This window comes from Taeniopygia guttata, chromosome 15 (assembly GCF_048771995.1).
Source record: "Taeniopygia guttata chromosome 15, bTaeGut7.mat, whole genome shotgun sequence".
Taxonomy (NCBI): domain Eukaryota; kingdom Metazoa; phylum Chordata; class Aves; order Passeriformes; family Estrildidae; genus Taeniopygia; species Taeniopygia guttata.
Genome location: NC_133040.1, coordinates 1,397,089 through 1,406,744, shown reverse-complemented (window position 1 = coordinate 1,406,744; position 9,656 = coordinate 1,397,089).

Here is a 9,656-nt window from a genome sequence, read left to right as displayed (position 1 = left end):
GTGCTTAACTTCATCTTTTCTGCCGTTTCCTGGAGCTTAGATTTTTTTTTCAAAGAAGGGGTCTTATCTCTATTGAGTGCAGAGATAAACTAATCTGTTCACATTTTCTGCTGGTGCTGGATATTTAGGTTTTTCTTCTGACTCTGCAAGTAGTGTTGCTGTGACTGTATCATCAGCTTATTTCTAAATCAGCACCCCACCATGTGCCGAGGGGCTCAGCAGTTGTGTGATATAAATTATGTTGTGATACACTCAGTTTAGAACCAGCTGTAAGAAAGGTACCCAGTGGCTGCAAATACAGGTAAGGAGAGCAATACATGACAAGTATCTGATCCTTAGAGTCTGGGGCTGTCATTTGCTGTGGCAGTGTCCAAGATTGGTTGCAGACATCAGGGCCCTCCCTTCCTGCTGGAGCAGTGATTTTTTTCTTGCCTAAAGCTGCCAGGAGATGGGATTGATGCATCTCCCTTCTGTTTTGACTGCTTGTCCAGAAAGTTGAAAAGCCTGAGTTGAAGGCCAGGCTGGACGTGCCTGACTGAGCAGAGGTAGTGCCCAGACTGAGCCCCCTGAGATGTTCTGCCACCCTTCTTCTCCAGGCAGAGGAGTGTTGGATTGCAATCCTAAAGCCAATCCCACAGCTGTCCCCCCTTGGCCCACAGCAAACAGACCCCTGCCTGTCCTTGAGCCCCCACAGTTTCTGGCAGGTTCCATGGCCTGATACCTATTTCACAAAACCTGCAGAGTACTGGAATTCTCCATTTTCTCCTCACTTTCACTCCATGTTCTCATTTTTGCACCTGTGGCTTAATAAGCCAGTTTGTTCACATGCCAGAGCCAGCCAGAAACTTTCCTTCTGCCTGGGTTTTGTAACAGTGTTTGCTCTCAGGGCTGCACATCCACAAGCAAGCCAGGTTCTGCACGTGGGCCTGCTGTCACCTCACAGCTCTGCCCTGGCACTGCTAGACTCTGAGGGCCACATTTCTGCAGCCCTGACTGCGCCCAAAGCCGTGTCCTGCTGTTGAGTCACACACAGAGGTGAGAGTGAAGCATGGCTGGGATTATGGCTGCTCCAGCAAGGTGATCTTACACCTCTCCATGTGGTTCCCAAGGGTTAGGAACACATCAGCCTGCCTGGTGCAGACTGGGGGATGCCAGGTGTCCTGGCCCCCAGTGAAAGTGCACACACAGCCACCACCATGTCAACACACGCCTTTGCTGCCCTACAACGCCCTGGTCTTGTAGCCAGAGCCAGGACTCACTGTCTCATTTCACATGGGGCTCTAATCAGTTATTTTACGGTAATGACTTTTAGTCATTTTCATTTCAGGCTTGGTTAGAAGTAAAGCAAGTGATGATGAAGTGCCACAGTAAATGTCTGATTTTTTTTTTTTCCCACTAAGTTGTGGTTACCTATATCAGATTCTAAGAAAAGTCTTTCCACTGCAGATTGGAATCATCTAAGCCACATATCCTTTTATTTATTGGTGATTCTGCTTGGCTAGTTAAAGGTAAAAAACCCTTTTTCTTATGTTTTGGTCGCATTTCTAGTTAATACTCATTAACTGACTTAATGTATGTTACACATCATCAACCTGATTCACTACTGACATAAAACAGAAGTGATTCGTTAGTAACGGTCCCTTGCCAATTAGTGAACTAAATTACGTTTGAACAATTTTCTTCAAAGATTCTCCTCCTCCCCTCATGCATCATTTGGCAAGTCCCCTGCATGCTTACAGTAATTGTGTGCATGCAGTGAAAGGAGACTGTTACCTCCTCAACCAAAATAAATGAATATGTGATCCTGGTGCTAATGCAGCAGTGAGTAATACAAAGAATCACAGCCATCCTCCCTTTGATCACCCAAAGATCCCAACAGCAATTAAGATTAAAAGCTGCTTTAAAAAAACCCAGAATATTAGGAACATTCTGTAAGGGGAAAGCGAGTGCTCCCCAGGGTTTTTCAGAAAACCAGCAAAGAAGGGGAAACCTGTTCTCGGTTATCGCCACCACAGGCTCTTCAGTCACTGTGGTGTGGATATCCTCAACCTGCCAAGCCACAGCCACAGGTTAGTGGGGCTTCTGGAAATCCTTCCTTCTTTCTGAGAGAGTGGTTAACAAGAAGAGCAGTCTTGGTTTCAAACTGAAAGTCAAACTGAAGTCAAACAGAAAATGCATCGTCTTAACCACATCCTTAAATATCCTGTCCTCGACAGGAAAATAGCCCCAGTCCCTGGGGCTGTGCGGGAAGCAGGTGGACAGGTATCAACATTTGGTTTTCACCTGAAACTAGAGGATTCTTTTGGGATTTCCACGGTTGTGTGTGATTTAAGAAGTAATCTGATCTGATCACTGCTGCTGCTGTTTCAGTTTTGGAGAGATAGCAGAGAGGAGAAACGAAACATGACCCAGGAGCAGGAGAAACGAAAATGAGTTCATGCTGAAAACAGGAGAGTTCTGCCATTGATTTTAATGAAACATGGAGGGGCCTCTATCCATGGTGGTAAAACAAAAATCACTGTCCCAGTGAGCTGAGTGCTCGTGTTTTCCCTCCAGTGAATTTAGGAAGTGACCCCAGTGGAATGTCTTGGCTATAACTTGCTCTGAAGGTGTTTAGAAATCAACCAGTGTTTTCCTGAGTGTAATTCTAATCACCAATCTTTTACCCCAGGGGCTGTTCTATGAGATTACCATCTCAGGGTTTTGGCTCGAAGTTTAATTTTTGTAGGTTCTGCATTCCTCCCCTGAGTCAGCAGGTAAGGTATGTGGCTGTGGCCTGCGTTTGTCATGCCACAGGGCTGCCATTCTTGGGGGCCAAGGCCCCCGTGCCAAAAGCAATGTCACCCTGCTGGAATCCCACCCACGTGTGTCACAGGGCAAGGTCTTTTCTGTTAATGGATGAGTAAAATTTCACCAGGCTTTTGTTGCCATCACGAGGTAAGTAAGAAGGATTTGCATCTGAGCTGGCACATTTTCCAGAATCAGTTTCCAAGGCTAATTTAAGTCTGGTTGGCATGTAGATTTTTCCTTTAAGCGGAGGCTGAGATTCCGAAGGCTCACAGTTTTCCATAGGAAACACCACCCTGGGTATCCGTGTGCCAGACAGGCCCGTTTGGCATTTCCCAGAGCATCAATGACCCACTGTTCTAAGGCAGAATCGATTGGCTGATGGTGTGAATACCTGGCAGGGGAGCTGACTGTACACTAGAAAAATAGGAATGCAAATACCCTGCTTGTGATCCGTGGGTTCAATACTCACATCTCTGGAAGTGTCCAAGGCCAGCTTGGACAGGGCTTGGAGCACCCTGGGATAAGAGAAGGTGTCCCCATGGCAGGCAGTGGGATGAGATGGGCTTTAAGGTCCCTTCTAATTCAAACTGTTCCACAATTCTATGATTTAACATTCTTTAAAAAGGTTCATGGCTGTTTATAAGAAAAACACCTAGCCCTGCCCTGGAGGACTTTGTGCAAGCACCAGAGGGAGAAAGGGGGTGTGGGAGGCAAATACAAGGTACTGGTTTCTTTTCCAAGCATGTCATGCTAGATTCTGTTCATGCTACTTGTGTTTCTCTACAGGACGTGAAGTAAGGGGATGTTTACTCTGATGAAAGTCTGGGCTTGATAACAGGAAACCAAGTCCTTTGTGCAGTAGATTGACTTGAATCACACACAGACCTTTTTTTCAATAACAGAGGGTAAGACTGTGTAAAATACAGGAAAATGGTGTTTCCAGAAAACAAAACTGGCATTTGGAGTTGGCTAGAATGTGCCCAAGCCTCTGCCAGCCTCAGCTCTGTGAATGTCAGCCTGAGCAGGTGGTCGAGGCTCAGCCACGGGTCAGGGCCTCGTAGGAGAATCAGGGGGACAGTTGCTTTTTGTCCCTCAATACTTCTCCTTAAAAGTTCACTCTAGACAGAAAATCGAAGCTGCGTGTGCCTGTGGGTGAGGAGCAGTGCTGGGATGCAGGAGACCCTGCAGTGTAGGGACATTCAGTGGTTTAGGGAAGGATTCCCTCCCACCCTCCCACTCTTCCCCCACATAGGGAGTGCTGGCCTTTGGGGCAGGAACCATCTCAGGAGCCCTTGCAGGAGCTTTGTTACAAGGGTTTGATCTGTTGGATGTTTCCAAGTGCTTCTTCAGTGTTATTAGAACAGCACTGCACGATGCAGCTCCATTAATAACCAATAATTCCAGAGTGAGGGAGTTCTGCCTACATGCAAAAACACGCTGAACTCTGTTCACACATCTCCAGCTGTTCTCTGCTGCAGCTCTCCAGGCACAGGATCACAGAATGGTTTTCATGGAAAAGGACCTTAAAGCTCACCTCACTCCTCCCCCTGCCGTGGGCAGGAACATTTTCCACCATCCCAGGCTGCTCCAAGCCCTGCCCAGCCTGGCCTCGGGCACTGCCAGGGATCCAGGGGCAGCCACAGCTGCTCTGGGCACCCTGTGCCAGGGCCTGCCCAGCCTCACAGGGAAGAGTTTCTCACCCATATCCCATCCAGCCCTGCCCTCTGGCAGTGGGAAGCCATTCCCTGTGTCCTGTCCCTCCATCCCTTGTCCCCAGTCCCTCTCCAGCTCTCCTGGAGCCCCTTCAGGCCCTGCAAGGGGCTCTGAGGTGTCCCTGGAGCTTCTCCTCTCCAGGTGAGCACCCCCAGCTCTCCCAGCCTGGCTCCAGAGCAGAGGGGCTCCAGCCCTGGGAACATCTCCCTTGGAGTGGTTTCCTCTGGACTGGCTCCAGCAGCTCCATGTTCTCCTTGTGCTGGCTCTCCTGAGCTGGAGGCAGCTCTGCAGCTGGGGTCTCACCATGGAAGTTAATCTCCACCTTCCAGTCCCAGTATCTTCCCTGCCATTAACTGAAGACTGGATCTTATCCATTGAAGGCAATCACTTGCTGTTGTTCATTCCTCCTGGAGCACACTGTCCTACATCAGCAGGGCTCTGGTGATTCTCAGCTGTGTCCCCTAAGCAATGGGCTGGGAAAGGACAGCACAGGTGGTTACAACCTGTGTGTTCTCCTGAAAGCTTGGATTGACTTCCCATGGGTTTGGTTAGTATTCCATCAGAACCTTTCCCTGACCTGGCTCCCCCAGTTGCCAACAGCTCGTGAGGGTGGAAAGGGAATTATCCATGGGGCAGGGACCCAAAGGACCTCTTGTTTTGGCACAAACCTCCACAAGCTCAAGAGGAGCCAGAGCCTGTGGCACAGCACAAAAACTCCCCAGAAACAATTTGGTGTTATTCCATGGCAAATCAGTGCATGCTTCGGCACCTGGGAGATGCTGGCAAGCAGGCACAGCTGAGTTGCCCATACAATCAAATATTTCCCATTCCTGATGGTTGTTACCTGGTTTCCCTGCTGAAGCACTGGAATTACACTGAAATAAAAAAAGGAATCAGGCCAGTTGACTGGCACTGTGTTCTGTTTTCAAAGAGTTGCACAGAGAATTTAACTGGAAGCCTTGGAGCAGGAATATCAGAAAAAAAAAGCAACTCCCAGTATTTCTGTACATTTTAGCTAAGGCCAGATGGGCTCCTCCAAGTATACTTTGCTGCATGTATTAATTTGGGGAAGCTTTGTGTGCTTTAAAGCTTTTGGTGACTTGGAAGTCTGACCCACAATCAACTCACAGTGCTTCTGTAAAGGAAATCTAAGGATTTGACATGGATGTGTCAATTTTCTGGTTTAAAAAAAGACGTCAGCCTGCAAGTAAACTTGCCATGGCAGTGGTGTGTTGGAGGGCCATTACCTACTTATTTCCAAAAATTATTTAGCCGACTGGCTGGCCGCCTTTCCTTTTTCCCAGGCTCTTGGAGAGAATGTAAAAGCTGAGCTACTTGGCTACAAGAGATTTTCTCCTCTGGAATTGGCAGCTGCTCATTCCGGAAGAGCAGCAGCATATTTGGCCACAGATTGCAAAAGAAAGGGGAAAACCATTATTTTTTCATTTTGCTTTTTTAACTCTCCAGTGGGAGACATTGACTGGGTGACCCTCATTGCTACAGCATTGCTAAGGCTTCCCTATTCCTTAAAAGTAAAAAATTAGGATATTCATTTCTTAAAAATACACATATTCCCCTTGGCTGGGCTCTGAGCACGCGGGTGCCAAGTGTCTCATTGTGTCAGGCCTTACACAGCAGCACATTCAACGTCACAGCTTCATGAGTCAGGGTTTTCTGTCTGAAAAGGATCACGTCAAGAAAACCAGGACAAAAATTCCCTATAGCCCAGCAACAGAGCGTGCTGTGTAAGAAGCTGTGGTGGGAAGGAGAGTGAGATGTGAGAGTCAGATCTGTCGGCCTGGGCATCCTTCCACGCCGGACAAAGGCAGTGACGGTCAGCGCGGCTCCGTGACTCAAGGGCTTTGATAATGGCTCCAGGAGGAGCTGGGAGCGTGGGCCTGGCCAGAGCTGCGGCCGTGCTGTGGCTTTGCTGATGTCAGGGCACCTTTGAAGCCGCTCCACCAGCGCCTCAGCGCTCGCAGTGCCGGGCTGAGGGTGCCGTGAGGGACCGTGGCTCCTGCTCCGACCTGCCAGCGTGGGATTGCACGGAGCTGCTGGGAGCTCTGGGGCCTTGCAGGTGTTACATCACAGGGACTCTGCTGCTGTCACCACCAGCCCCGTGTGCATCACTGTGGCAGGAAAGGCTGCACATGGGGAGGCTTTGGGTTTTCAGCTGCTATTTCCTCTGCTTTCCATTAGTAATTCCATTAATCCATCAGCACCTATTGCATCCGCAGGTCACAAGATGCTTTGTAAAGGAGGTTGAACATCTTATGTAGGGAGGGGCAGGACGCAGGGAATGGCTTCCCACTGCCAGAGGGCAGGGTTAGGTGGGATATGGGTAAGGAATTGTTCCCTGGGAGGGTGGGAGGGTGGGCAGGCCCTGGCACAGGGTGCCCAGAGCAGCTGTGGCTGCCCCTGGATCCCTGGAAGTGCCCAAGGTCAGGTTGGGAGGGGTCTGGAGCAACCTGGGCTAGTGGAAAGTGTCCCTGCCCATGGCAGGGGGTGAAACAGGATGAGTTTTCGGGTCTCTTCCAACCAAAATTATTCTACAATTCTATGAGCTTTATGCCCACTATAAAGAGGGAGAAGCTGAAATTCAAAGTGGAAGTGACTCTCCTGAGGTCACAACTCTGCCAGCCCAGAGTGATTTGACAGACCTCAGTTCTTCAAGATCCTCTCAACAGATGTTTCTCTGCTGTTTCTGATGTTGTGTAGATTTCTGTGAGGAGTTTCCTTTATTAGTCCAGAATATTACTGGAAAGCCTTGTGAAGCAGGGCTTTGGGAAATTAATTTTCCCTAAATTCAGTGGTCTGCTGGGGGCCATCTCACTTTCTCCCATGATCTGCACCTTAGTGGTGACGTGATGTTTGAGGGAGGCATCAAAGAGAGGCGCATATGGAGGGATGTTGCTGTAGCTGAAACCCTTTCTGTTGGTGCACCCACTCCAATTTGAGGTGTTTCAGAGCTCTGACTGAAGGCCAACATCCTTAAACAACGTATTTGGTCGATGAAGAGAGATCAGCTCTTTCCCAGGGTGATTCAGAGTGGAGACAGACTCTCCTTTTGAATCACTGAAGGAAGCCTTTCATCCCTCTCTGTTATCTGCAGAGGGACATCTCCCCCCTAACACTGGTCTTTGAATAAGCTGCTGTGGATCCCACCTGCATCCCACTGGTCTTGGCCAGCAAAACCTCTGGATTTGCTCCTGTGCCCTTGTGAGGGATGATCAGAAGTCCTGCTCAGGCACATTATTTTGTGTCTGTGCACCGAGGAGTCTTTGCACCTTCCTCTGGATCATCTGTTGCAAGTTACTGCTGGAGGCAGAGATGGGCTGGATTGGCTTTAGGTCTGATCCAGCCATTCCCGTCTTCCTTTGATCTAGAATAATGTTTAGCCATCACTTACTGGTGCAGGAAGGATGAGGATTTTGCTGATTTCAGTATATCTGCAGATTTTTTGAGAAACAAAGAGTCACTTTCTTTGGGTTAAGTGAGTCTGGAGATTAGCGCTGATCCCCATGAATCCTGTGGTGTGTGTGCAGCATTCCTGGGAGCTGTGCAGGGACTCCCTGGGTGAGCACAGCCAGCCTTGGGCAGGCTCATGGGGTAAACATGAGAGAAGATGGTTTGGTGTATGACAGTGGAGCAAAGATGGAATGAAATGGGAATCATTGGGGGGCTCAGTTACAGGAGGTTCAGGAGGTTTTGCTGTCTATTTCCAGTTCCTCTGAAACTTGATTTTCTGCTGAAAAACTATCTCAGGAGGATTTGTGTGAGGCCACTCAGGAGCTGAACTGAATTGGGGGACTGGCTTTTGAGCCTTATCTATGGTATTTTCTGAAGAAGACAACAGGTGAAGGAGGGTGATAAAATTCCCCTGGCCCCAACCTCTGCTTCCAGGATACGGCTGGCCTCCTCAAGCCAAGGCAGGAGGGAAAACCACTTCATTCCTGGGAGCCCACCTGCTCTCCTGCTGCTGCTCCCACAACCAGAGAACATTCCTTTGCTCAGGAGAGCAGGAACTCTGTGCCAGGCACTTCCCCACCTGCGTGGGCCAGGAGGAAGAGGAAGGCAGGCACGGCAGCTGCCCCTCGCCAGGCAGGAGCTTACAGAGAAAGCTGGATCCCTTCTGGGTAACACTGAATTCCTAAGCCAAGCAAGGGGTGAAGATTCCCTTCCCTGGGAGCAAGGCAAGTCTGTTCTTGGTGGGAAGTTCCTTCTCAGAGGCTCACCTGGGGAAGAAGGAGGGAGATATGGGAACAGCCAGGCTGTGTGGGACTGCAGGAGTGCAGCCTGCCCTGTGATGGGACAGGGACCAGTGGAGTGATTTCCCTGGAATGTCAGGATATCTCACCCGTGGGCATGAATGAACAAAGGTGGGGGAGAACCTTGGGTTTTCCCTTGCCCACGGTGCTCTGATTCCTGGTGCTTTCCCACTGAGACTCAAAGAGAAGCTGCCTTGTCCCTCCCCTTTCTCTTCCCAGTGTGGCACATAGCTGAGAAGGATCCTCATGGATCCAGGCACTCAGCTGTCTCCTGCAGCAAGGGTAGGCAGCATCAAACAGTCTCCTCTGCTCTTCTCACAGACTGGTTTAGGTTAAAAGGGACATTAAAGCCCATCCCATTCTACCCTCTGCCATGGCAGGGACACCTTCCACTGTCCAAGGCTGTTCCAAGCCCCAGTGTCTAACCTGGCCTTGGGCACTGCCAGGGATCCAGGGGCAGCCACAGCTGCTCTGGGCACCCTGTGCCAGGGCCTGCCCACCCTCACAGGGAGGCATTTCTCCCTAGTATCCCATCTGTCCCTGCCCTCTGGCAGTGGGAAGCCATTCCCTGTGTCCTGTCATCCTTGTAAAAGTCTTTCTTGTAGGTTCCATTTAGGAACTGCAAGGCCACAATTAGGTCATCCCATAACCTTCTCTTTTCCAGAGTGAACAATCCCAATTCTCTCATCCTTTCCTCACAGCAGAAGGGCTCCAGCCCATCTCTGGACTGTCTCCAGCAGCTCCAGGTCCCTCTGCTGGCCCCCAGGGTTAGGCAGCTCTGCAGGGGGGTCTCACCTGTGTGGCGCAGAGGGGCAGAATTCACCCCCTGCCCCAGCTGCTGCCCAGGGCATGGGGAGTGTCTGGGTCCCAGTGCACGCAGCCAGG